The following is a 27881-nucleotide window of genomic DNA, read 5'->3' on the forward strand; positions in this document are numbered from 1 at the left end:
TTAATTTTTGTTATGATTTTTCCTTCGTTTATGGCTTTCCTGATTCGCTTTCTTGTCTTTTATTCAATTTTTATAGAAATTCTTGGGAATTATTGGGTTTAATATAAGAAGACTCTAAAGGTTATCTTGTCTCTTTCAAGAAAATAAAACGCCACTAACTTGGCCATAATATTTGGTTATACTCATAATAATACTTCTTTCTAAAACTACCTACATTCTTGCGGCTTGTTAGGCCTTCTGTATTTTTTGTAGTCCTTAAAATTGCTTACTACATTAACTTTTCTTTTTTGGGTTTTAATGCATAATGCTATAACTTTCTTTCTCAGGTGTTTGGTTGAGATGCGTGTCCCTTTTTTGTCTCGTTTGGCAAACTGTTGATTTGGCCACTTTTTTGGTTGCCCCCTAAGCCCCTTAAAAAGAAAACTGTTTCATTTTCCGGTTAGCCTTCCTCTTTCCATAAAAGTCATAACATTTATATTTCTGTACTTTTTTTTATGTCCTGACAAATCAGCGCCAGGATGTGGAAGGAATAGGCAAAGGGGAAGGTGGCACGGGGGTACTGTCATTGCCAAGAACGGGTACATTCACCTGCCACACACACAAACCCACACAGATAGACACACTCACACACCTCTCCCGGTTGATGTCTCCATTTTTAGTGTGCGTTTGGCTGCCATTGTTGCTCTTCTTGTTTTTGTTGTAAATTTTAATGCAAAACTCGTTTATAAACAGACAACGTCCGCGGGGTGGTAAGGGGATGGTGTGGCAAGTAGGCGGGGGGGAGTGGGGAGAAAGCCAAACGACATCGTCATTTGCCGCTCAAACGTTTGCGTGACAGAAAAGGCACCCATCAAGCCACCACCCCCAGACAACGCCACCCACTCCCACAGCACCACCACCGTTGTGCCCCCAACCTCCCTGCCATTTTGACAGATGCCAAACGCAAAGCGAGCAGCAAAGCGCAAAATTTTTTATTTGTCTTTTTGCCGTTTCCTCCTCGCTTCTGCCTCGGAGGCAAATAGCCCGAAAAGGTCCTGGCCAAAATAAGGGATCAACCAGAGGATGTACCCTGGGCTTTAATAAGAATTTTTAAATATGAGTACAGGGTATTATGCGCTGCACACACCATTATTATCTCACGTAAAGTTACATAATTGCATATATTTTTTAAAATTTGTTTATATTCAATACTCCCTGAATGGGAGTAGGACCCAGCGAAACGTTGGAGGCGGAGGTGCTCCGGCAACCTGGCGAGGCGGGTTTATGGATCCTGGCTGGAACACAAAACTGCCACCCGTAGCCCGACGACCGTCGTTAGTTGGTTTTTACGACTGTCGTCCCCCCCCCTCCACACCTCCATTGGCCAGAAAGCATAAAGATTAATGCCCCAACCGCCTCCTACCCTGCCAGCCATATCCGGGGAAACGATAACAGTTGTGAGGTCATTGCAGCGGCTCGCAAACTGTGCCAATTGTTTATTATTGCAATTTCATTAGACGAAAGCCACAAAAATGAAATAATTAATGCCATAGATGGGAGGGACATGAAATTGCTCGATTCCACAGAAATCGATTGGGAGTAGCCCCCCACTAATGATTTATAATTTATGGAATTGAACAAAAATTATAACAATTAAATGGCAAAAAGCTTTACGCTTGAAATGCCAATCTAAGCGCTCAATTAATTACTAATAAGATTAAAACGAAACGCCAAAACCACAGAAGAGAGTAATAATTATGCCAATAATTATGAGGCAGGTGGAAAAAGATGCTATTTATGGCGAATTTATGTAAAGTTTGGAATGTTAATTGCACCGAATTACTTGAATTTTAATTGCAATTGAAGAAGCAATAAATATTTAATTAATTGTTATGAAAATAAATAATAAAAAGAGGTAAAGCCACTAAGCTAGGCTACAACTAGGTTATTGAAATTTATTTAATTTAATCCCAACACCCATAAGCTAACAAAATATTCATAAATTTCCATTAGTAAGTCATCAAAATCGCATAAAAAAGTGATTGAAATTTAAGAACCTTTTGTTTTTACAACCGGAAGCTAAAAAAAAAGAAAACTAAAAGGTATGCCAACCCGAGGGCTATCAAATGGGTAGAAAACTCCATAAAAAAGCTCCAGCAATTGCATCATAAACCCAGGCAGGTAAGGGCGCATGCATTGCCTACTTTTGGGGGCCCTAATAACTTACAAAACCCGTCTCGAACCGGGCCTTGTAAGCCGAAAGTGCTTGCAACACAAAACACAAAACATTTCTGCATTTTTGTTCAAGAATTGTTACAATTTCCACATGCCACACTAGGACTAGCATGCAAACATACACACGTCCTTAGAAGTACACCCCCAAACTCACACACACATACATATATTATATGCAAATAAAAGGGGAAAAATGGCAAAAAAAAATTACATACACATGAAGCAACTGCTTGGCATAGAATTTCAAATGATCTAATGGAATAAAAACAACAACAAGAGGGACACATAAACATGCCACATGAGGTGGGTAAGTGGAGGAGCTATAGGGGAGTCAAGTGGCAGGAAAGCTGGAGGAAAACTCCTTTTTCTTTGCCCTTTTTCCCCAAAATCTGTATCTGGCTGAAAACAAAAAAATAAAAGCGAAATACCAACTGGGGGCGAAGAGAAAATGATTCTCGAATGGGAGGAAAAATAGGGATAAAAAGCATACGAGTAAATGGCTAAAAGTCATACAAAGAATTAAGGACTTAAAAAAGAGAGATTTTTCTTTAAAAGACAGAAGGATATTGTTGAAGAAATGAATACTTTTTTCTTAAAAAAAAGGAACTTTTTGAGTCTTTCATTTTAGTATTTAAAGGACCTGTCAATACCATGAAGATAGAAAAGATAAATACTTGTGAAGGACAGATACTTCTAATATTCATAAAATATTTCTTGTTTATTTTCCTTACTTCTTTTCTTACTTTATTTCTAATAAATCTGTTTTATCAGAGTAACTAAGGCTAAAATTATAAAAACAATAATCAAAATTATTAAATCTTACACTCTTTCAATATCCCTTTCCTATTAGACTCCCCTTGAGACTTGTATAATCTTTTATTTCATACCAAATCGAAGCCATAACTGCATTTTTGTGGCGGCAAGTGGAGACCCCCCCTCTGAATCCTGGCCGCAGGATAAATGTAATCAAATTTGTTGTCCCTTTGGCGAAACTGCGGAAATCTTGTTAAATTCGCCATCGAGCTGGAGGAGGGGTGCTCGTGTTTCGGCAACTGTAACTGTAACTACGACTGTTTTACAGACACTGGTGCATGCCACATGCCTCGCCACCGCCCCACACTACTTGGGGGGTAGGGGTGTGGCGGGGCTTTATCAATGCAGCGTCAGGCGACGCCAAAGGCGACGACCATAAGCAGTTTGCGGCGAGTGGGAGAGAGATGGCTAAGCCGGTGGCATTGGGTTGGCGGGAAGGAGACGAGGCTACCCTGCCTTGCGGCTGCCGGAGACCGCAGAAACCGCTTTAGCCGCAATGACTGCGCTTGCCATGTGCCCCGCAGTGGCACGTACCCACCACGCCACCACCACCGCACTTCCCTCGGCCGGCCAGCCCTTTGGCACATGCACATGCATTTCGGGCTTCACTGGAAACAAAAACCAAAAAAAACCAAAAAGAATAAAAATAGAAGAGAATATAAGAAAAATAAAAGGATTCCAGCTGGCCAGCTAAAGTGTAAAGTGGGTTGCAGTGGCAGGACCTTAAAGGCAGGGTTATGGCTTGCCAGTCGCCAGGAATCTTATAAAAAATGCAGTGCCTTGGATTTTTATTTAATTTCCAAGTGGAGTTCTTAAACTCTTAAAAAACCCTTTCCAAATATTGGGATAGGAATTTTAGAGTAAAATTAACATTTTGCAAGGTTCAAGGTAATTTTTCATAAAAATTGATAGCCACAAGAATCTATTGGAAAACTACCTCAAACTCAAGAAAGTTTTTTCAGAAATAATTTTTAAGCAAAACTGAGACTTTAAAGCCACATCTACAAGACTTGGCCTTATTAGTCTTATTATTCTTAAACTTCATCTTGCATTTTCTATAAAAACCCTCTTTTTTATAAAAATACATTTTTTTTAGTGCACAAATTACGCGGCATTGAGCCACGCAATACCATTGCGATTTCCTCAATTCGAAAATGCTATTTTCGGTCTCGACAGATTCTTGGCTGTTGTGGTTTCGCTTCATTGCAGATTGAGAATAAAAGCTCCCGACTCCAGAACCCCAGACCCCTAGTCTCCAGTCTCCAGAACTCCAGACTCCAAGCCCCTGTCTCCATGGTGGAGCTTACCCATTTAACCTGACACTCCTCTATACTTAATTTCGATTGTTTGGAGTCACTACTTAATTAACTCGTTGCGGTTTCTCTTTGCGACCATTGTTGTGTTTGAGGACTTTTCGGTGCGGTGCCATGTGAATTATATTTAATAAGCGGCTTTGGTGGCTCATTCTGCATTATTTCCACCGCCCCACGCTCCACGCCCCACGCCCCACTACCCAAAAAAAAACTGGAGCAGAAATTAGCACAGAGAACCCAGCCGAAAAAAGGCAATGTTGGGGTTAAAAAAAAAATAAAATAAAATAAATACGACATTCATTTTCATGACCGCCCGCGCGCGCGAAATTTTCCGAGTTTCCCTGCAACGTGAAAACAGCCGGAAAATTATACGGCCAGCGGGAGAGATGAGTGGGGTAGACTGGGTGGAGAGGATGGTTGAAATTTCCGTCCGGAATCCGGATGTCGGCGGCCAATTGCCACTGACCGAAAAATCGAGCAGAGAAAAGCCAAAGACAAAGTGCAGGAGAAAATCCAAGGCAAGTCAAAGTCGGAGAAAGGGGGGGTCGAGGAATAATATTGGCATAGCACAGCCAGTGTTTTTCCAACCCGAGCCACTCCTATTTAAAAATAGGAGAAGAAAAGCAAAAGGAGCTTTTGGTTTTTCCAAGAAAGACCCAAGCAAGTACATAAATTTTAAACCATACAACCGTATAACCATTTTCCTTTTTGGCTTCAAAAACAAACACACGAGTGTAGAGCTGAGCTGAGGGTAGATAACATATACCTTACCATTATCTTTCAGGTATACATATACATATATATATAGAGAAATGTACATAAATATTAAATTCCAGACACTCACCTGAAAAGAGAAAAAGGAAAATGCATTTCGATTAGTTGAATTAGAAAAATGGAAAAAGATAAAATGTCATGCCAGATATAGGTTTCTAGAGGGATATTCATATTTAGTTTTAGATATAAACATAGACATGTAGAGAAAGATATTCAAGCAGCTTATCTTGAACAAATATAAAAATGGAAATTGAAACTCTGACTAGCATAATATCCTTTAAAACAATAGATATGCCATATAAGAGTCTATATATACCCAGATACCCTCCCAGTAACAAACTGTATTGTATATGATTTGTTTATTTGGTTGGAAGCCATGCAAATGGGTCTCTCACTCCCTCGCCAAAAAACACGCAAAACAAACTCTTCTTTTCACTCAACTTTCCATTCACAGACACACAATTCCCATATACATATATCCTATTTAATATATGTATATATTTCTGTTGGGAAAATTTCTAATTATTTTGCATTTGTCAGCAGGTTGGGTTAGACAGGAAATTAAAATTAGAATGAGCAACCGAAAGAATCAACTGAGTGGGAGTGACTTTTGATGGAGACTCTAAGTAAACTTTCATAAAAAGAGCAAAAGCTAACAGTTTTTTGTTTAATATTAAGTTTTATTATGAATATTTTATAAATATTATTGTAGAAGGCTACCAGAAACCCTAGAAAATAGCTTTTCAAGATCCTTACAGTCAGAGCCCAACAGCCTTACCTATGAGGTCGTTCTCCCACTTTCCAAAAACCTATCTGAAACAATCAGAGCCATTAGCCTGATTTGTTGTTGGCCAACAACAGATGGCGCACAACCTCATTATAGCTTCTGGTCATGTGGATCTAATGAAATCTTATGACCGAAAAATGTGTCTACAAAATTTGCAAAGATGTGTTTGCGCAACTGATGAAGCCACAAAAACAGCAAAACTGCCTCAAAGGAAGTGTGGCAGAGGACCTACACACATACATATACACATCGAGAGACAGCAAGGACATTCTATGATATATGAGATAGAGACCTATACTTGTATATTTATACAAAATATACATATTTATGTTTATACTACAGAGCACTCTGTTTTCATCCTGATTTTGTGTCTGTGTCGGCTGGAGAGTGTGAGTGTTTGCGCCTTATATGCGTTATGATTATATCTTAATGAATGTTTTGGGGGCAACACATAAATCAAATTGCGAAAACGCCACAAGCAGTTGGACAAAAGGACAAAGGACACTCCCGACAAGAAGCCTACGAAAACGAGGCAAATAAACGCAAAGATGGCGATAGAGACACAGCAAAATAACCAAAGTGGGGAGAGTGAGGGGGAAGAAAGAAAGACTGGGCCAAAGAACCATGAAGAGAGGGGGCTTTGAGGAAAAACTGGAGGAAAATATTTGGTCTAATGTTCGCGGTGACGAATGCAAAATCATAGAGAGCTTCTGCACTCGAAAAAACCAGGTATATTCAAAATATAATAGAGAAAGAAAATACTTGAATAATTTTATGTTGGAAAACTCAAAAGTTTGGTTTGGAAACTGTTTGAAGAGCTCAAGCTCAAGTTAAACTATTTCCCCCCGGTTTTCTGCCAGTGTACTTCCACTATCTCCCATTCCCTTAACTCTCCCCCCCTGGAGCTGTTTTAACGCACTTAGTAACACGACAGCTTGGCAAATGTTTGGCTTTCTGGTTTGATTTCCATTTTGGCTGTTGATGTTGGTCACTCAGCCCTCGACGAGTGGAAAGAAAAAATATGATGGAGGGAAAGAAATTAAATAAAATGAATAAACAACCGACAGGACAACAAAGAGAAGGAATAATCTTATTTGTCGAGAGAAGAGCTGGCTGGCATTGGGACTGCTGGAATGAAATTGAAGTATTTCGTTGAGGAATCAGAGAGTCCTGACAGGAATATAATTGCCCAAATCTTTAGTTGCTCCAGCCCCGGGGCTGGCAGTGCACTTAACCCGGATAAGTCCCGTATCCATTCTGTAGCATATCCTTTTCAGGCTCTTTCCTCCATTCAGTGTTTGTGAAGTGTTTTATGCTTTCGGTTCTATTTTTGGGGACAACTTGTCGGATTTAAATGCAAAACTTAACACTTTCGAAATAGGGAGTGGGGGGGAATGGGGAATGGAAAAGCTTTAGCTTTGAATTATGCACAGCTGTGAGTTATTTAAGCGTAAACTATACACACAGCAGGCGGCATACGCAATGTTCTCAACAGACTCTGCTTTTCTTTTTTGTTTTGGAAGATTTCTAGGAATTGCGGAGAAACTGCAAATAGAAATAAATGTCATTGTATCTGCAGCTGAGTATCTGTGACTCGCCTGTACACTCGCTTTCAATAGATAAAGCTGACTCGTTGTCAACTCACACACATTGCCATAAAAACTATAAGAAAGAATTCGAATAAAAAATAAATAAAATAGAAAAAAAGGAATCGTAGTCTGGGTATGAAAAAGCCAAAAGGGTGGAAACACTGCGCGTGCAGTGTGGCAAAAAAATGGCAACAACTTTTAAAACTCATTAAAATTAATGAAAGCGACGCACTTCAGGCCCAGGACCAGAAACAAGAGACGTAGACCAAAAAAATAAAAAGGGGGGAAGCAGCTCCAGCTACAGCTTCACATGCAATGGCGCCTGTAATTATACAAGTGAGCAAGCATATTGCAACAAGGAGGGGCGACCTGGGGCGGAGTGGGGTACTGCCTCCTCCCCAGCGCTACGTTGGAATGGAATACGTTGCTTGAAAGTTCATTAAAACAAATTAAAAAGCAAGAGAGCAAAAGGCAGAAATGGGAAAATTGTCGGGCCAAACGTGCCGGAAACTAGGCAATAGTGGTAAAGTATAAAGGGAGGGGGGGCTTGCCACGGCTAGTAGCGTAGCGTATCAAATGATAACGGCAAACAAATGGCAGCTACCCGGGGCAGGACGGAGGGTGGGGGGTGGTTAGGTCAAAGGTGACAGCGAAAGGGGAGGGGGACCGGCAGGCAGAGTGACAACAGGAGCCTCGAAGGCCAATGTGTCAGGAGGTTACCTGACGGTGTGTCGTCCTCCTCCCGGAACATTAACTACAAGAAACAAGACCCCGAGTGGGCAAAAAAAAGAAGAAGGGAGAGAAAAGGCGAAAACTTCAAGACGAGCTTCTGCGGAAAATGCTTGAGAAAATTCGAGAAAGACCTCGGAGTGCTGTGAGCAAGAAAACTGCGAAATGTGGCCAGGAAAATGGAGTAAGAAAAGTGTAAACACAACAGCGAACAAAAATGCGAATTAAATAGCTAGAAGCAGGCTCTTTCTCAATTATTGTTCCTTTATTTTCTCATTTATTTTTTTGTATTCACAAAGAAAGCAATTTAAATGAAGGGAAAATTAAAAGAAAAGAGAAGGTATCCATAGAGCTCATAGTCCTCTACCATATAGAGTTTCTTCACTGAATGGTGTACCCAGTACTAGTCTTGTCCATTTCTTCAGGATTTTTAAAATAATTTACGAGTATGATACTCAGTTTTCTTTATATCCATACATGCACTCTTTTTAGGTATCTTTCCAAGTATTTGGGCACTAATACAACAAGTACCGGGTATAAAAAGTAGAGGAACATCTCCGAGAAAATAAATTGCAGAAGAAATAAGAAAAAGTCCCAGCAAGGACTTTACTAATTGATTTGAAAGTGCATTTAATTACAGCCAGGATGTTGACTCAAGAAACTGAATATGACAAAGAGGGGGAGGGGGAGAGGCAGCAGGACGACGAGGAAATTGAATAAAAAAGAGTAGAAAATGGATAAAAGTTGTTACAGGAAATGAAAACAATAACAGAGAGCTGGACGGAGACCTGCAATTTGTTTATGAGAGCGAGTAAATGATGCCCGTAAGGAATTAGAAGGACGACCGTGGAGGAATCTCGATAGGAGTGATTTACATAACTATTCCCCCAACGGATATTACGTATACGCAGTGTGTTGCCCAAAAAGCACGTTATGTATTCGGCGTTGTGTCTTGCACGTGGCAACAAGGCCCCCCAAAACGAGGCTACATGAAGAGCCTACCAAAATCAATCGCACAAACTAACCCCAGCAAGGTCAAAAACAAACACACACACACACAGCAATACCAATAAATACCATCAAATACCAAAAAGAAATACCAACACAAGAGCATGTAGAGCAACCCACTTCCCATGCATAATCGAGCAACGTCAAACAAAATTTCACTTGCCAGACAAACAGAGACGTTGTCCAAAAACTGACAATCACAATGGGGAGGGCGGAGAGGTCTTGGACCCTGCGCCCAGGGGTTATAGGTCGGGTGGGCTAATGCTAGGGGTGTGGGCCTACAACATTTTGACAGCAATCTCGAAAACACGCACACTCCGAGAAGGAGACCGAGATGGAGACGGCGGCCCCCCAAAGTAAATTCTCAACTCAAAGCTGGCCACAATTACAGGACCCCCAGAAACAGGAGAGAGGCTAGAGGCTGGAGGCATGAGAGCAGAGGAAGCTATAATGTGTGCTCTGCTTACCTCATTCAGGAGCTCTCTCTTTCTCTCTCTGTACTTGCCACACTATGCTGCAGGGGCAAAGTCAACAAAGCGCGTAATTTACATTTAAGAACTGCTTGCAACAAAGAACAGGAAACAACAACAGCAGCAGTGGAAACAGCAGTGGCAACAACAAAAGCCACAACAACTGCCAACTACATGAACAATGCAGTTGCAATAGCTATTGTTGTTGTTGTTGTTGTTGGTAGCACTTGGGGCGAACAGAGCAAAGTGCAACAAATGGGAGGCCAACACTTGAAACTAAATTGTTTAATTATGATAATCAAGAGCGAAAAAGGTGGAAAATTTGAAGGGGTTACAAGGGGGTATAGCCATAACCAGAAAGAGGGCTCTGAACAAGATGGCTGTAGCACAGGAAGGAGGAAGCACAGGCCAACTACGCAGCTTGCTACTTTTTGTGGCGCCATCTGGGTTACACAATGCCATTATCAAGGTTTCTTCTATGCTTTTTAAGATTTTATAGAAAAACTATGATTAAAATATAAAAAAAGGGTGACATTTTATTGAGGTTATTATAAATGAGTTTTGAAATTAAATGTTTGAGCTTTTAATTAGGATTTGGGTAAGGGAAATATTAATAAAAAGATAGAAATGAAGTTTTAAGCTCCAACTATTACCAACTATCAACTATCTTAAGGATTTTCTTGATTTAAGCTTATTATTTCTCATTTTGAAGACATTTGTAAGCACTTTAAGCCACAAACCATCACATATTCATTAATTTTAAATAAATTCCAAAGCTCACTTGTAAGAAAATCAAGCAATTACACACTTGAAAGCCCAAAATCCATCACAATTATCAGGAGCAATCAATTAATTTTGAAACAATTTTTCAATTAAATCAAGCCTAACTAGCAGCATTATAAGTGAATTAATTCAAAGCTGTTTGTTTTGCCAATTAGCCAGAAACAAAGACGAGTTAACAAGTCATTGCAGTCGAAGGGAATCAGAGAGAAAGTCAGAAAACGAAATGCAATTAGCAATTTTGGGGGAAAATCAATCAATCAAAAGGCCAAAACATTTAGGCAGAATGGGAAATTGTGGGAATCAAGCCATCAGGATGGGTTAACATTATATTTTTGGACAAAAGCAGAGGGCCATGTCGTGAGGCAAGAGCCAACTAGAGCCAAGAGGGCTAAGAGGGTTAGTGTCCGTTGTGTCAGTGGCAGTGGCAGTGGCAGGACGATGGCTGCTGAAATGCGAATTACAAAATGTGAAATGCAATTTTAAAGCATACTTCGAGGGCAACAAGCAGAAGAGAAAGCATACACATCCCCATACAAGGAGGAATGGGGCGTGCAACTAGCAGTTTTTGTACTTTTGTTGCTGCCCCACTGCCGTTGAGCTGTTGGGGCTGTTGGGGCTTTGTGGTGCGGCAGACAAGCGTGGATTTTAGCATAGTAATTAAAGTCTAATGGTTAACTGAAGCCGCCGCAGGACCTCGCTAGCTTGCTCTCATATGCAACAGCGGGGCAACTGTTGCAAGTTGCTAGTGCCGCTGCTACACTACTGTCGCATGCAACACTGGGCTTTAATTAATGTCAATGCTTGTTGACAACTCTGTATGCGTGTGCGTTGAAATGTTGAAATGTAGGCAAGGGTTTTTCCAGCTCTGAGGCACGCCACAAGCCATTTTATGGCGGTACGGTGCGGTAACGAGACAGTTTCTGAACCAAAAACTTTTCACAAAAAACCCCACCTAAAAACTCAAAAAGCAAAAAGATCATGGCCATGCCAGATAGACACAAAAAAACCGAACCATCACGAGAGATATGAAAACCAAAAATATAAAATGAAACATTAAAACAAAGTTCATTTGTTTGGCATTTAGAAAATTGTATGACTTGCAGGGGAAGCCAGCATATGAGTTTCCAACTGGGGCCTTTATGGTTTTCTGTTGGGCGCCACACAAACAGACTGTCATATGGTTCCCGTCCTGCTAGAGTCCTGCAACCGGAGCCCCATTTAAAATACATTTTTCACGATAGGATTCCTCGAAAATGTGGTTTTCCCCTATGGGGTCCACCGTGATGGCTATATCTTCCCCAATTCTCATCCGATTCTTAAGCCAAGTACCTTAAACGATTTGTGGATCGATTCTCCACCGTTCTGCATCAAAATCCGGAGACAAAATATTTTTTCGATTTTTTGTCCATTTTTCGATGGGGTCCCTTGAAAATGTGGTTTTCCCCTATGGGGTCCACCGTGATGGCTATATCTTCCCCAATTCTCATCCGATTCTTAAGCCAAGTACCTTAAACGATTTGCGGATCGATTCTCCACCGTGCTGCATCAAAATCCGAAGACAAAATATTTTTTCGATTTTTTGTCCATTTTTCGATGGGGTCCCTTGAAAATGTGGTTTTCCCCTATGGGGTCCACCGTTATGGCTATATCTTCCCCAATTCTCATCCGATTCTTAAGCCAAGTACCTTAAACGATTTGTGGATCGATTCTCCACCGTTCTGCATCAAAATCCGAAGACAAAATATTTTTTCGATTTTTTCTCCATTTTTCGATGGGGTCCCTTGAAAATGTGGTTTTCCCTTATGGGGTCCACCGTGATGGCTATATCTTCCCCAATTCTCATCCGATTCTTAAGCCAAGTACCTTAAACGATTTGTGGATCGGTTCTCCACCGTTCTGCATCAAAATCCAGAGACAAAATATTTTTTCGATTTTTTGTCCATTTTTCGATTGGGTCCCTTGAAAATTTGGTTTTCCCCTATGGGGTCCACCGTGATGGCTATATCTTCCCCAATTCTCATCCGATTCTTAAGCCAAGTACCTTAAACGATTTGTGGATCGATTCTCCACCGTTCTGCATCAAAATCCGAAGACAAAATATTTTTTCGATTTTTTGTCCATTTTTCGATGGGGTCCCTTGAAAATGTGGTTTTCCCCTATGGGGTCCACCGTGATGGCTATATCTTCCCCAATTCTCATCCGATTCTTAAGCCAAGTACCTTAAACGATTTGTGGATCGATTCTCCACCGTTCTGCATCAAAATCCGAAGACAAAATATTTTTTTTCGATTTTTTGTCCATTTTTCGATGGGGTCCCTTGAAAATGTGGTTTTCCCCTATAGGGTCCACCGTGATGGCTATATCTTCCCCAATTCTCATCCGATTCTTAAGCCAAGTACCTTAAACGATTTGTGGATCGATTCTCCACCGTTCTGCACCAAAATCCGGAGACAAAATATTTTTTCGATTTTTTGTCCATTTTTCGATGGGGTCCCTTGAAAATGTGGTTTTCCCCTATGGGGTCCACCGTGATGGCTATATCTTCCCCAATTCTCATCCGATTCTTAAGCCAAGTACCTTAAACGATTTGTGGATCGATTCTCCACCGTTCTGCATCAAAATCCGAAGAAAAAATATTTTTTCGATTTTTTGTCCATTTTTCGATGGGGTCCCTTGAAAATGTGGTTTTCCCCTATGGGGTCCACCGTTATGGCTATATCTTCCCCAATTCTCATCCGATTCTTAAGCCAAGTACCTTAAACGATTTGTGGATCGATTCTCCACCGTTCTGCATCAAAATCCGAAGACAAAATATTTTTTCGATTTTTTGTCCATTTTTCGATGGGGTCCCTTGAAAATGTGGTTTTCCCCTATGGGGTCCACCGTGATGGCTATATCTTCCCCAATTCTCATCCGATTCTTAAGCCAAGTACCTTAAACGATTTGTGGATCGATTCTCCACCGTTCTGCATCAAAATCCAGAGACAACATATTTTTTCGATTTTTTGTCCATTTTTCGATGGGGTCCCTTGAAAATGTGGTTTTACCCTATGTGGTCCACCGTGATGGCTATATCTTCCCCAATTCTCATCCGATTCTTAAGCCAAGTACCTTAAACGATTTGTGGATCGATTCTCCACCGTTCTGCATCAAAATCCGGAGACAAAATATTTTTTCGATTTTTTGTCCATTTTTCGATGGGGTCCCTTGAAAATTTGGTTTTCCCCTATGGGGTCCACCGTGATGGCTATATCTTCCCCAATTCTCATCCGATTCTTAAGCCAAGTACCTTAAACGATTTGTGGATCGATTCTCCACCGTTCTGCACCAAAATCCGGAGACAAAATATTTTTTCGATTTTTTGTCCATTTTTCGATGGGGTCCCTTGAAAATGTGGTTTTCCCCTATGGGGTCCACCGTGATGGCTATATCTTCCCCAATTCTCATCCGATTCTTAAGCCAAGTACCTTAAACGATTTGTGGATCGATTCTCCACCGTTCTGCATCAAAATCCGAAGACAAAATATTTTTTTTCGATTTTTTGTCCATTTTTCGATGGGGTCCCTTGAAAATGTGGTTTTCCCCTATAGGGTCCACCGTGATGGCTATATCTTCCCCAATTCTCATCCGATTCTTAAGCCAAGTACCTTAAACGATTTGTGGATCGATTCTCCACCGTTCTGCACCAAAATCCGGAGACAAAATATTTTTTCGATTTTTTGTCCATTTTTCGATGGGGTCCCTTGAAAATGTGGTTTTCCCCTATGGGGTCCACCGTGATGGCTATATCTTCCCCAATTCTCATCCGATTCTTAAGCCAAGTACCTTAAACGATTTGTGGATCGATTCTCCACCGTTCTGCATCAAAATCCGAAGACAAAATATTTTTTCGATTTTTTGTCCATTTTTCGATGGGGTCCCTTGAAAATGTGGTTTTCCCCTATGGGGTCCACCGTGATGGCTATATCTTCCCCAATTCTCATCCGATTCTTAAGCCAAGTACCTTAAACGATTTGTGAATCGATTCTCCACCGTTCTGCATCAAAATCCGAAGACAAAATATTTTTTCGATTTTTTGTCCATTTTTCGATGGGGTCCCTTGAAAATGTGGTTTTCCCCTATGGGGTCCACCGTGATGGCTATATCTTCCCCAATTCTCATCCGATTCTTAAGCCAAGTACCTTAAACGATTTGTGGATCGATTCTCCACCGTTCTGCATCAAAATCCGGAGACAAAATATTTTTTCGATTATTTGTCCATTTTTCGATGGAGTCCCTTGAAAATGTGGTTTTCCCCTATAGGGTCCACCGTGATGGCTATATCTTCCCCAATTCTCATCCGATACTCAAGCGGAATAGCAGAAACGTTCTAGGGATTTTCCTCAATGATAAAGTGAAAAACAGCTGAGATATAGACCAGCAGTACAGAAAGTAAGCCCCCTGTGAGTTAATGTTTAAAGCAAAAGTTTTGCTCTTGAAATTATATTTAAGGCAAGTCCTCGACTGTTCCAATTACTTTCTCATTATAGACCTGCAAGAGGGCTTGAATTAATCTGGCCTGAATGGGGGAAAAGAATCCAGTTCAGCGAGTCAGGCGATTACTGTGTCAATTAGCGAGATACATAGTTGTATGGGGGAGTCGGAGTCAAAGTGAGCAGCCCTTTGGATCAGTAGGTGCTCGATGTGATTGGAGCGCGGTTACTCCATCAATTATTGAGTGCTACAGCCTGGTAACCTGCAACCTGGTGGCTGTATCCTTTAACCTGCAACCTGCCACCTGGTGGCATGAGCTTTTAATAAGCAATCTCTCAGGTGTGTGTGTGTGTGTGCTCGAGATCCCTTGGAGGCGCCTTTACTTCACTTCACATCAGTTGGCTTCAATCAATCAAAATGCACCTCAATCCCAGCATAATCCCTTGTAACCCCATGAGGATGTACTTTTTAACAGAGTAAGTGCGACTGAGACGGGTGGCTAGTGAGTAAAAGAGAGAGGCTGAGGCAGAGACAGAGACAGAGAGAGGGGCACCTGACTCGAGTAAGCCGTTAGGCATTCATTATGCACTGCACTGTGTAGTATGTTGCAAGTTGCCTTTACATCGGCTTGCTGCTGATTTATGCGCCGACACGGCGATATGGAAGGAAAAACAAGAACAAAATTAGAAAGAGACAAGACAAGAGCTGGGAGAGAGGGACGGGGATAGTTGTCATGTTGTCGACTTTGGCTAAGCAGTCGAAAGTGAGACAGAAGCTTAGCTAATTGTGAAGACAGCGGAGAAGAAATCAAAGGCAAGAGCCGGGAAAAAGTTGGCCAACAAAAACTCATTAATGAGCCGACAGCTGGCGGAGAAATGGGTCACAAATACACACACACACAGACACATAGACATAGACATCCTAGATGTTGGAAGGATGAGAGAAGGCAGGACTTAGTCCTGTCAAGAGCCTGGCAAACAGTTGCATTCTAATGAAGACACAGACTCATACACACACACAGTGGAAATCAGTTGAGCTAATTAGGACCTTACTCCTCCTCTCTATCCTTCGCCTCCCACAGGTAAGACCCCCCCCTGCATCCCTATTTATATCCAAGCTAATTTGGCATATTTTTTCGCATCTATAGACGTTTTTCGGACTTTCCGCTCGCTAAAATGAATTTAAATGCCTCGCCGAAATTATGCCGGACGCAAAGTTTGAAGAGAACTTCAGGCCAAAGCTTCCGAGTGGAATCCTCTCAAAAACTAAAGGGGCCGGCTTTTGGGCCAGGACGGCACGGGACGAGGGGCGTGGTCGCTTATCCTTTGGCTATAAATGGAAAATAGTTGCCTCATCAGATGAACTGCAAGAAAAAGGTGGAAATTTCAACAAGAAATATGGTTCTTTAAGAAATATAAAATGTTTTGTTTTAAACTTTTTCTAAATAATATATTCTTCAATTTTCCTGCTTCAAAGTTGGTTTTCGGCCATTTACTTTGATGGTTTTGACTCAATTTTCAACTGATCCCTGCCTGGCCAGGATCCTTGTGGCCAAGACTAACTTTGATCTACAGGCCCAGGCTATGGCCCGTCTCTGGGGATGGAATTGCGTAAGACTTGCCCGCTCTGGCTCCTCTTCTGCGGAGTATAATGAATTTAAATGTCGCACAAAAGTATGCTACACCGAAATGACATTACGTATACGCCCCCCATCGCCCGCGAGATGGCCTCTGTTTTTCGGGGCCAGAGGGCAAAGTTTACAGTTACCAGTTTGTGCCTGTCCTTTTGCCTTTATCCTTGCCACCTTGCCACCCCCTTAGTCCCTCTCTCCTGTATAGCATTTCCGTTATATCCTGTATCTCCTTCGGTACATTCAAATTCATGGCGACGGCCGCCAGGTGGCGCTGCATGTGTCAAACGACGCGCGGCTTATTTCGGGGGGGGATAGGGAGTGGTGTGGAAATTGTGTGGGCGTGTCCTTCCATCGCCCTCCGGAGGGGGTGGGAGCTTCAAAGTAGCTGTATAGTTGAGGGGAAAGCGGCGCATACAAACAACTTGCAACAACTTTGTGCAAAAGTTTTCCGAACCTCCCCTCCCCACCCCCTCCCCGCCCCTCAGCGTCGTCGTCGTTGTCGTCACAATTTGCGTTTTTTGCTTGCGCACTTTTTGGCATTACTTCAGTGCCACAGCGGCCAGGACATACTCCGAGCCCTGTACCTTACCCCCTGCCAGGGCCATGCAAATAAATTCAAATATGCGCTCTGCGCCCGCAGGTTAAATAAATTTGGCCGCCCCCTGCTCCAGCTTTCTCATCCTGCATCCATCCTGCTTCTCCTCCTCCTCCTCCATCTCATCATCATCATCATCATCCATCCGCTGGAGAAGAGTACTCCATTCTCCAGGTCCCAGTTCAGGTTTCGCGGAGGTTAGTCCCTATTCTAATTTTATTTTTTTTTTATTTCTGTTTTCTGCACTGAAATTTATTTGGAATAGAATTAAATTTACACTGCTCCAGGGGGGGCTACCACCTCCTCCATTACACCCATCCCTGCACGCCCCTTTGACCTTTCCCCTTTGATGCAAACGAAGCTATTTAAACTGGCAGCGCATTATGCGAAACGAAACAAACTGGACACGGCTCGCTGCCACTCTCTCTCTCGCCATCTCTCTGCGGGTCTGGTCCCCGAATGAATTAACTGCTCGGGAAGTGGCCAAGAGCAGCTGACTCTATAATAGCCAGTTTTGCAGTTTTTCAGGTAATAAAGAACTGGCAAGTAGCTCTTGGCGAGGTCTACTTAATAGGCTTAAAAACGGAGGCCTAGGTCTAACCTCATAGCCTAATATCACAGCTAAACGAGCTAATCAGGTACTCCAGATGAGTATAAAATACTTTGATACTAATATTAATAATAATAGAGATAACTATTAATACTAACAATATACCTTCAGCTAGCCTAATATCGTAGCTTTACAAGACCCGGAACACCCAAACAGCCAGAATTAAAGTCCACAAGGATCTACTTCAATAACTACACAGCTCCACAAAAAAAAAAAAAAAAAAAAATTCAGAGATCAGACCATACCTCCTATATGGATTTGGGGTCGCTGAATCCGAATCCGTGGTCAGTTGGTCGCCATCACGTCAGGTTTTCGAGAAAATAACGGTTGAATAGTCGAAAAACGCCGTTTTTGGCCATTTTCGAAAAATCGTACAGCAAAATTCTGGTGTGTTACAAACCTAATTCAAAATGGAAATGAAAGGCTGATTTGTGATCTTTAAAACGAGCTCCATGACAAATTTTTCGCTTGCACCGTTAGGACAGGGGGTGCGTTTATATGTAGGCATCTTAGCAAAAAATGTATGCCGAACACAAAAATTTCAAAATTTAGCATATTCAAATAAAACATGGTACCCGGGGGTTTTTGGGGTCGCTGAATCCGAATCTGAGGTCAGTTTGACGCCATCACGTCAAGTTTCTTCATAACCTCAAAAAAACCTCAAACCTCATAACCTCAAAGTTTGACGTGATGGCGTCAAACTGACCTCAGATTCGGATTCAGCGACCCCAAAAACCCCCGGGTACCATGTTTTATTTGAATATGCTGAATTTTGAAATTTTTGCGTTCGGCATACATTTTTTGCTAAGATGCCTACATATAAACGCACCCACTGTCCTAACGGTGCATGCGAAAAATTTGGCATGGAGCTCGTTTTAAAGATCACAAATCAGCCTTTCATTTCCATTTTGAATTAGGTTTGTAAGACATCAGAATTTTGCGGTACGATTTTTCAAAAATGGCCAAAAACGGCGTTTTTCGACTATTCAACCGTTATTTTCTCGAAAACCTGACGTGATGGCGACCAACTGACCACGGATTCGGATTCAGCGACCCCAAATCCATATAGGAGGTATGGTCTGATCTCTGAATTTTTTTTTTTTTTTTTTTTTGTGGAGCTGTGCTATTCACCACCAACTAACCTAAAACTAACCTCACAATGTCGTATCATAGCTAAACGATACCCGATACCCCCGATAACTAAAAACTAATTAAAAATCAAAGAGAAACCCTTTGAAGATTAAATATTTAGTTAAATACTCAATTAGAAGAAACTTTTCGAGAAAAACAAAACGAAAACGTGAACTTTTTCATTTCCAAAATAAAGGAGCCAAAGGAGCAAGAACGTTATCCTGGCAGGAGCCTTTTCAAAATAAGTTTTGGCTAATGCTGGGCTTCCCTTTCCCGAGGACCTTCCCAGGCAACTCTCAACGTCCACTGGGCTATTGATATCCGGTAAGCAGGGAAAAATAACTTATTCTAATTTATTACCTACCCCAGTGTGTGTTGTGTGTGTGCGTGTGTGTGTATCTCACCTGTTTGATATCGAAAATTTACATATAAAATGGAATGAAAAGGTCCTGGGGATTTTAGCCCAAACAACAACAACAACAACAACAACAATATACATAATAAACATCTCATCAACTTCTAAGCGAAAGCTTCGAAAAAAAAAAGTGAATACACTTTGCGCCACACTAAGAGCTACAGCACTAGAGTGAAAGAGAAAGCTGGACAGCAGAGAAAGGGAGACAGATAGAGAGAAAGAAAGAGAGGGGAGTCTGTAAGTGGGGCCTTTGGAAAGTTACGGTAAAATTAGGCAAACGTTGGGAGTTTGAAAACCAGGCAAACATTTCACAAAATTAAACACAAAACACTAGCACACACACAGAGCAGAGCACAGACTACAGAGTGAAAGAGATGGCACAAAGATAAACAGAAAGAGAGGGAGGTAGAGAAAAGGATGCAGAGAAAGGGAAAAAAGGAGGATTATTCGGCTGGTTCAGTTTTTGGGCTTCCCGGGGCCTCAAATACAATCCATTGCGTATACGCCGCATAGGCACCGAGAAAAAATTAAATGTCTTTAGTAAAAATGTGCTAGAAATGATATTTTTTTGAAATTGTTAGCCTTTTAAGTTAGGTTCTGTTTTAAAAATCAATCACTGATAATAATTTTAATTTCTCTCTCTCTGTAAACATTTTTTTTGTGTGCCTCTGATTCAATAAACTCGCATAAGGATATGGCTGAAAGGCATGAAGAGGAGGAGGTACAGGACTACAGGATGGCAAAGGCTACAAATCCCTCTTAGCGCAAATGAGAACATATTATGAGCGATATGGAAACGGACGGGCATCCATCCAGCCATCCATTCGAACATTCGAGGGCATCGATGCGCGTTTTGCAATCGTTGGCAGAAATAAATCGATTAAATCTTCTTTAAAATTTTCAAACCCCAAAAAAAAAGTAAAATATTTGTACATATATGCCAGAATATCCTCAGCAATTTCCATAACGAAAATGAAAAGCCCGAGCCCCAGTCCCCTTCAGCGTCTCAGTCCCAGTTCGAATGTTGACCCAAAGCCCCCCATCCGCCCTACCGAAGTAACCCTCCTCGCTGACCCAAAAATGCCAGAATTTTCTGAAAGCTGGGGCGGGGGCGGGCTGTGTGCAATTTCTGTTTGCATTTTGCGCATTTGAAATAGTCCTGCAGCAAAATTATATCGAATTTTTGTGCCCATTTGTGCCCCAGACAGGATATCTGGCCAATACATCATTCGAATGCCAGATACCAGATACCAGAGACCAGATGCCAGATGGCAGATGGCACTTGAGCAATTAAAAAACGAGGTCGAAGGGCAAAAGTGCAAAGCTCAATTGAATTTGTCCACCTTGTCCAGAAATATTCCAAATCATTCCTTTAGCCGACAATGCAATTAAATTTTGCAACCAAATCGACACCGATACACAGGATATCGTTGCGGAAGTACTAGCCTTGTATCAGTAACGGTATCTGTAGCACAATCTGATACTGTATCCTGTAACTGTATCTGTAACGGAATCTGCATTCATATCTGCAACTAGGCAACTCTACAAATGCATTTGTGTGGGTGTGTGGGAGTGTGAGAGTGTGCTTGTGCGAATCAATCATGTAATGGCATTTCGTGTGGGAATACAATCCACTGAATGATTTATTGGCCTAGAACACAAAGCACACACACAGTTATAGCCATAGCCATAGCCATATCCATGGCCAGAGATAGAAAACTTTCCTTTTTTTCCTCCCATTTCCCCCGATTCCCAAGCAATTGAGTTTTTGATTTTCGGATTTTTGGATTTCAGGACTCTTGACTGCCTTTTTGATTGCCAATTGAATACTTTTTTGTTTTTTTTTTTGCGAAATGGAATATCTAATGTTCAAATTTTACTTTCATTGCTGTGGTTAGCAGTAGCTGGGTCTACTCAGCCCCTGAATAATCGGAACTATGATGAAAATCAAACAGAAATCTGAAGGCTTCTGGAAAATATTTGCAAATCATTTCAAATGTGTGAAGTAAGGTTTAGGGTTCTTAATTGAATTTTTAAGCGAGTGTTTGTCTTTATTCTTCTTTTCTATTAAATATTCAAAACCTTTTAAAGTTCAAAAGTCTTCCTAGTTAACTCTTAAGTAGCTCCTACAGTAGCTTTGGCTTCTCGGCCTATTTCCCGACATTGTGGCTTTGAAATTGCTTATTTGGCTTAGTGGGCGAGGATGGTTAACCGCAACAGGTTATTAACCATAACCCTCACTCACACAGTGGCTCCAGTGTTGTAAAGCATCAAGTGATTTAACATAGGTACATATTTTAAAATATATTTAACCTCTAATGTGTTAAAAATATTGCAGCAGTTACCAGTACAAAAACAGCCAATAATGAATTTAAAATTTAAACTAATTTCCAATTAAATTATAGAAGCAATAGGTCAACATATAGACAACATTTGGAGGACAATAAGAGGACGAAGTTAAACCCTGATAACCGCTCAAGGGTTAACAACAGGCATGTTAGTCAACACTGCTTCACTCTAAGCTTTCGTTTTGTGGACAGACTACCTTTTTTATGGAAAATGTGGAACTAGTACCTTCTTTTTCGTCTTTTTAAAGGTCCTACTTATTAAGCCCTATTTAGAAACCTATTTCACCCAGTTACTATCATTAAGTAACTTATCCATTACGGTGGTCTTTCCCAAACATATTTAATGGCCAGAAACGATCATTGTTACGAAATTCAATACAAAATAAATTTGATAACTTGAGAAAACTCATTTTCCCCGGGAATCTGGCCTCTGAACCCCACTCTAAGCCCCCTTTTTTGTCAGTAAGGGTATATCTGTGACTAAAGTTCAATGAAAATGTGTGTGTTTTCAGGGCTGGCTGAGCGGATGGATGGCTGGCTGGGCTGGAGGGAAAAATCAATAAACGAAAATTGCTGAAAATAAAAAGAAAAGAAGACGCATAAATATCACAAAAACAAAAAAAAAAACACGACAAACAAAAATGGGAAGAGCACACGCTGTCTCTGTTGCGCTGCTCATAATTTGGAAAGGAAACAAAAAAGGACGAAAAGGACTATCCTGTTTGAGGCAGAACTTTCGCCTTGTGTTCGCCTTGTCGGCGTAATTCGCTTTTTACGGCCAGCTTGCAGCGCTGCCGGTGGGAAGGTCTACAGGATACAGGCCTCGGCTCAGGATGAGCATCGGCCCAGGACAGGACACAAAGAGCCTCGAAAGTTTTGCTTTATTGTTTCTAAAATGTGCTAAAGTAAAATAAACAAAAGAGCCGCCAAAGACAGATGCTCTCCTGCGAGGAGGGGCTGGAGGAGGGGCTGGAGGAAGGGTCTCCTGCCTGTATTTCTTAGCCCAAGAATCCTTTTCGGCATGTGCTCACTGCTCACCATAAAAAATAAAGTTAAACCACACCGGTTGGCAAGATGAAAACATCAGCCGGGTGCTGAACCCGAAAGTCAACCCAAAAAAAAAAACACACAGCCCTTTTCCCAGGATTTTTCTGTTTACTTTTTTTTTTGTATTTATTCTTTTTTTTTGTTGCGGAGGCATTCTAATGAAAACATTGCGTGAAAGTGAGAACTAAACATTAAGCAAACAAAAAGCCAACACTCGCCCGCACACACAAGATGCACAATAAACAACAACAACAACAAAAAAAAAGAAATAAAAAACAGGAATATTAAAAAAAGGGTTGAACTCGGGAGGAGCAAACAAAGAGCGACCACTAGGGGGCGGAACTCTGTGGCCAAGATCCTGGATCCTGGAACCTGTTATCCTCGCCCTCGTGTATGCAAAGCATTCGGCACAAAAAAGGGGGAACGCATAAAAAAGAGGTGGAATTAAGAAAGCCGAGTGGCAAGTGAAGTGAAGAAAGCAATAAAGCCGAGGATTCGAAGCAGGACTTTCAGGGGAGAGGCTATTTAAGCCAAGGGGGGTTCTACCATACAAGACAAAGGGAGCAAATATTTATTAATATATAGTTTTTTGAGGAGAAAGTTCTTTGATTTAACAGCTATATCCTTTGATATCCTCGCAAATCGCGGCACATTCTGCCAGGTGCCAGGTGGTAGGTGGCAGGTTTTAGGCCTCGCTGGCGGTGCCTGGCGGTGGTGGTGGCAATAGCACGAGTAGTAGTTTGGTTTCGATTTCAGGACCCGTTTGTGAGTCACATCATCCCCAGCTCCCCACCGCAGCCAGCCACTCGTTTGTCCTTTGTCCTGAGAGTGTATGTGTCCTGTCATGTGTGACGCGTGGTTAAAAATTTGATATCCTTGAGCGCCGCCTAGGCAAAAACAAAAACAATACCCCCACAACACACCACACTTTTGCTTCAATGTATTATTTTGTTCGGTCCCTCTCTCTCTCTCTCTCTCTTGGGTTTTTGTATAAAAAGTAATTTGAGAGAGACGGCTGTAGGCGGAAGGACTTGAAGGACGACGGCAAATTGGATCGAAGACCAAGTCAATTGAGAGCCCCCGAAAACAAAAAAAATCAATGACTTGTATGGGTCAGGGAAGAGATATATGTATAGTATATAGTACGTATGTGTGTCAGTATACAGAAACAAAGAGCTGTACTTTGGGCCGTGTAATGTAATTTTAGCCACAAACTTTTGCCCAAAAGGCTCTCAGCCAGAACTGATTGGAAATCATAAGCGAGAGACAAGGCTATATAAGATGAAACTTGATTTAAAGCTGGGAATTGTTGCCCCAAAAGGGCGGCAGGAGGCAGGATTCAGGAGGCAGATAACTTGCAATTTCTATCTAATTTCAAAAGTTGCAAAGTCGCATAAACTTTAATACCCCCGCGTCCTCATCCTCATCCACATCCACATCCACATCCGTTTTAGTTGCATGCGGACATTGTGGCCATGGCTAAGGTGCACAAACACAAACACACACCAAACATGCCCCATACCTCCGGCATGGTTGGAACGATTTATATGCGTTGCACGCAGCTGGAAGAGCAACTTGAAAAGGTGCACTGGAATTATGAATCCAAAAACCTAGATATTTGGGTTCTTAATGGTATTAAACATATATTTAAGGATAGGGAATAAGTACATTAAAAATATTTAAAACTATCAGAATATAAAGTTATGAAGTGAAATACACTATTCTAGAAAGTTTCAGACTTTTCTAAGAAGCCAGATCTCAGTTCTCAGAGTTAGGATTCCTTGAACTTAAAAGACCGAATACGAGCTATAGAGTAAGAAAGGTGTAGTGTTGGAAATCATCGAAATATCCCCAAACCCACATCCCGTTCCTCCCAGTGCCGAAATGAACAAACGAAATGGCAAACCAAATGGCCAAAGTGCACTGGAATTGGGGGATAATGCAACTGGACGAATGCGAAAGGATACAAAGGACACAGGGTCAGTCAGATGCACACTCACACACACACAATAAAGCAATAAAAGCGCTCTCAGGTAGGCAGGGAAAACTCGCCTCAATAAATAATATTTTTCGGCTCGCTTGGGTTGTGAAAGTTAAAAGTTTTGTGTGACCATAGTCCTGGGCCTGAGCCGGGGCCAGGATATGCCAGGATGTGCAATGTGTGAGGTTGTGCCAGAATGTTGCCAGCCCTGTGGCACTGCTCCTGTTTCCAGCTCCAGCTCCGGCTCCGACTCCGGCTCCGGACCCCCGGGGTAGCCGGGGCCACGTTTTTATGGGCAAATGCAGTGGCATGTTTCGCATAGCGTGTGTGCAACATAAATTCACTTACCTGTCGCACACACAGACATAAATACAAATAAAAACACAGACACACACGCAGGACGAAGGATACACGCGTTGCAAGTGCAGGTGCAGGTGCAGAGCACGTGTGGCAAGTCTCGTAACCGTTGCCTGGTTTATGGAAATTAAGCATGCTTTTTTATTCGCATTCAAAATGCCGAGTTGAATGCTCAATGCCACACGGATCACAAACGCAACAAGGACATTTTAAGGATTAATTCAAGCGACAATTTTAATTGATTTTTAAGAGGAGAAGCGACAACGAAAATCACAAAAATACCGACAGGATTTGGCAAGAAAAGCAGCCCGAGATAATGAGGCAACCGGGAGGCGCCACAATCAGTTGCAATTTCCGGTGCACACACATGCTCACATGCAGCTAATGGCTCCTGGAGGGTATGTGCCACTTCGGTGCAGCAGCATGTGCCCGGGATGCACACATTCCACTCCGCTAGTCGGTTGTTGTTTTTTCACCATTTTGGTTGAGAACAATGCTCTAGCTTCCCATATTTGGCCACAGCAAACATTTATTGCTCCACACACACACACACGCTCCTTCCCAGGACTCCAACAACAACAGTAACAGCAGCAACAACAAGAAGAAAAGGATACGTTCCTTTTCAAGAAACCTGGGGAGTGGAAATCGCCATACAAATGTGTAGCGAACAATAAGAACAACACTGCCACAGGAACAGGAACAGGAACAAGAACATCAAGGACTGGGAGGACTGCCAGGACTGGGAGGACCAGCAAGGACCGCCAGGACAACGACTAGGCGGGCGACAATTGCAACGTGTCAAAGCGACGTTCATAGCATATTAGTTAAGCACACACACGGACAGGCAACTAGGTGGCAAGTGTATGGCTGTGCCAGTGTGAGTGTCTCTATGGGCCCACGGGGCGTATGCGCAACATTTTCCGCAACCCACATCACAGCATCCATATGCCGATCTGCAGTTTCTTTTCGAAAACACACGCTTTTTCTGTCTGTGTCTTTAAGCCAAAACGTAAACGCAATTGGAAAATTGTTAGCGATTGTTCCCCCCCAACAGGACCAGCCAGATTTTTGCATCCTTGATATCCTGCTCCCTCTCGGGTTCTCTCCCGCTTTTTGCGCGCTTTTCCCGCAGAGTCGAGTCGAAAAAAGCAGCCAAACAAGTGGACCAATTACCAAGGAAAACTCAAGTCCAGCTCGCCAGATGTTGCGGTCAATTAATAAGCTCAGGTAGCTGATCCTTTGACTCCTTTAGCAGCCACCGTAAAGGGGCACTTTGGCTTCGAATTCAAATTCGAACTCTTGAGCTCCCCGCGAAGGAGAAGTTGGTTTCTTTTGTTATTTGTTGTGTATTTGGGTTTAATATTCTCCACAAATATTTCCCTAACCAAGTAGTCCATGGACTGTGCTTGTCAAACTCAACTTGTGTCAGAAAACCGAGAACGAGACTCCAGTCAGTCGCATTCGATGCCTAGCTCAGTTCACACAGCTACCAGTTAGCACAGCTAGGCATCGAATTTTATTTATTTTTTGTTTTTTGAATTTAAATTCAATCAAAATTTATTCGTTTTGTAAATTCAGTGTGGGCACAAGTGCCTAAAAAACATGTACGAGAATTAAAAGGTGAATTAAAGGTGAGTAGTCTCTCTGTCTGAAGTCTGCAATCTAGAGCAGGAATGTTCTGCAGACTCTACCAGTGAGGGAAGAAGGAAGAAAGCGTGGACTACACCAGAAGGAAGAGGCTTCTGCTCGGGATCAGGCTTCCGATTGGAGGGAAGAGACTCCTGCCAGGGCGTCAGTCAATCAGCTACGACTTGACCTATAGCCTTAGGTCTGTTTGGAGAGAAGAGACTAGGTACTCAACAACTAGTCGCCAGTTACCCCACAAGCTTTGGCCGTAACCATCACCAAGGATGATGTCTGGAGAGAATGGGCCTCGGGCTCTGGCCCGAGAAGGGGGCTCGGGCGTTAGCTAAACAGCAAGCTACGCCAGATCTACAGCCTTAGTCATCATCAAGCCCGGCAGCGTCCAATCAGAAGAAACTCACAAACAAAGATAGGCCATGCCCGAAGCGGGGTCAACTGGCAACAGTCTCGACAACGATCAGTGCTTGGCAGCAGTGGAGCATCCTAGTCCTGGTCCTGGTCCTCTCAACTTTATCGTCTTCGTTGAGCTCACTGGTCGAGCTACCAGATGCAGGTAAGCATTCTTATTTGTCCTTGAAGGCAAAGGCTTATAGCAACTCTACTCATAGATGGCGCCACGTTCACAGCTGGCGGATGATGCAGGAATGAAGTGCAAGAAGCATCCCAAAGGTCCAGACGATCTTCTTCCAGAGTCTGGAAGCTTCTGGGTCTATGCTTCTGTTGAACCAGCAAGTTTATGTTTAAATGTACATATCGGAAACATTTCGGAATCTGTTTAACCTTTTTTATCGAAACACTTTGTTCTTACGGACAATACTTTAAATGTTTTAAAACTTGGTATGTTTTACAGACACTACACTCAACACTACACTAATCGTTTTAACTTTGGCAAAAAAATAGATATTCTTCAATATAATACTGTACTACACTACACTACACAATACTTGGACGATATGATTCTTTTATGACCCTTGAAGTGCACAACTTAATGTTGAAAACATAAGCTTGGCCTGAAAACGCAGCTTTCCAAGACATCCACACCATTCACACACAACCAGCTCTTGGAAATATGTGTTTTTGTTAAATATATTTTATAATGTTATAGATTAAATACTTTTTTTTGTGTTTAATCTCTGGAGGTATCTCTGCGAAAAGGATTGAGGAGTA

General features: G+C 42.0%; 1 protein-coding gene and 1 long non-coding RNA gene across 7 annotated transcripts in view; one reads left to right on the top strand and one right to left on the bottom strand.

Annotated features, from left to right (window-relative positions):
- Nucleotides 1-27881, bottom strand: part of X11Lbeta — an 85695-nt gene that overhangs the window by 52204 nt on the left and 5610 nt on the right. The gene's annotated exons all lie outside the window — the stretch shown is intronic.
- On the top strand, nt 17649-27825 carry LOC108120165 (uncharacterized). 6 transcript variants are annotated; one of them, XR_011441812.1, is made up of 5 exons: nt 17649-17819; nt 18965-19246; nt 25636-26701; nt 26755-27267; nt 27323-27825. It is a non-coding gene; the product is annotated as an uncharacterized lncRNA (long non-coding RNA). The 6 variants fall into 6 exon arrangements; XR_011441813.1 differs by having other exon boundaries at nt 17651-17819; nt 19119-19246; XR_011441817.1 differs by having other exon boundaries at nt 17664-17819; nt 26649-26701.

This window comes from Drosophila bipectinata, chromosome XL, assembly GCF_030179905.1.
Source record: "Drosophila bipectinata strain 14024-0381.07 chromosome XL, DbipHiC1v2, whole genome shotgun sequence".
Lineage (NCBI taxonomy): Eukaryota > Metazoa > Arthropoda > Insecta > Diptera > Drosophilidae > Drosophila > Drosophila bipectinata.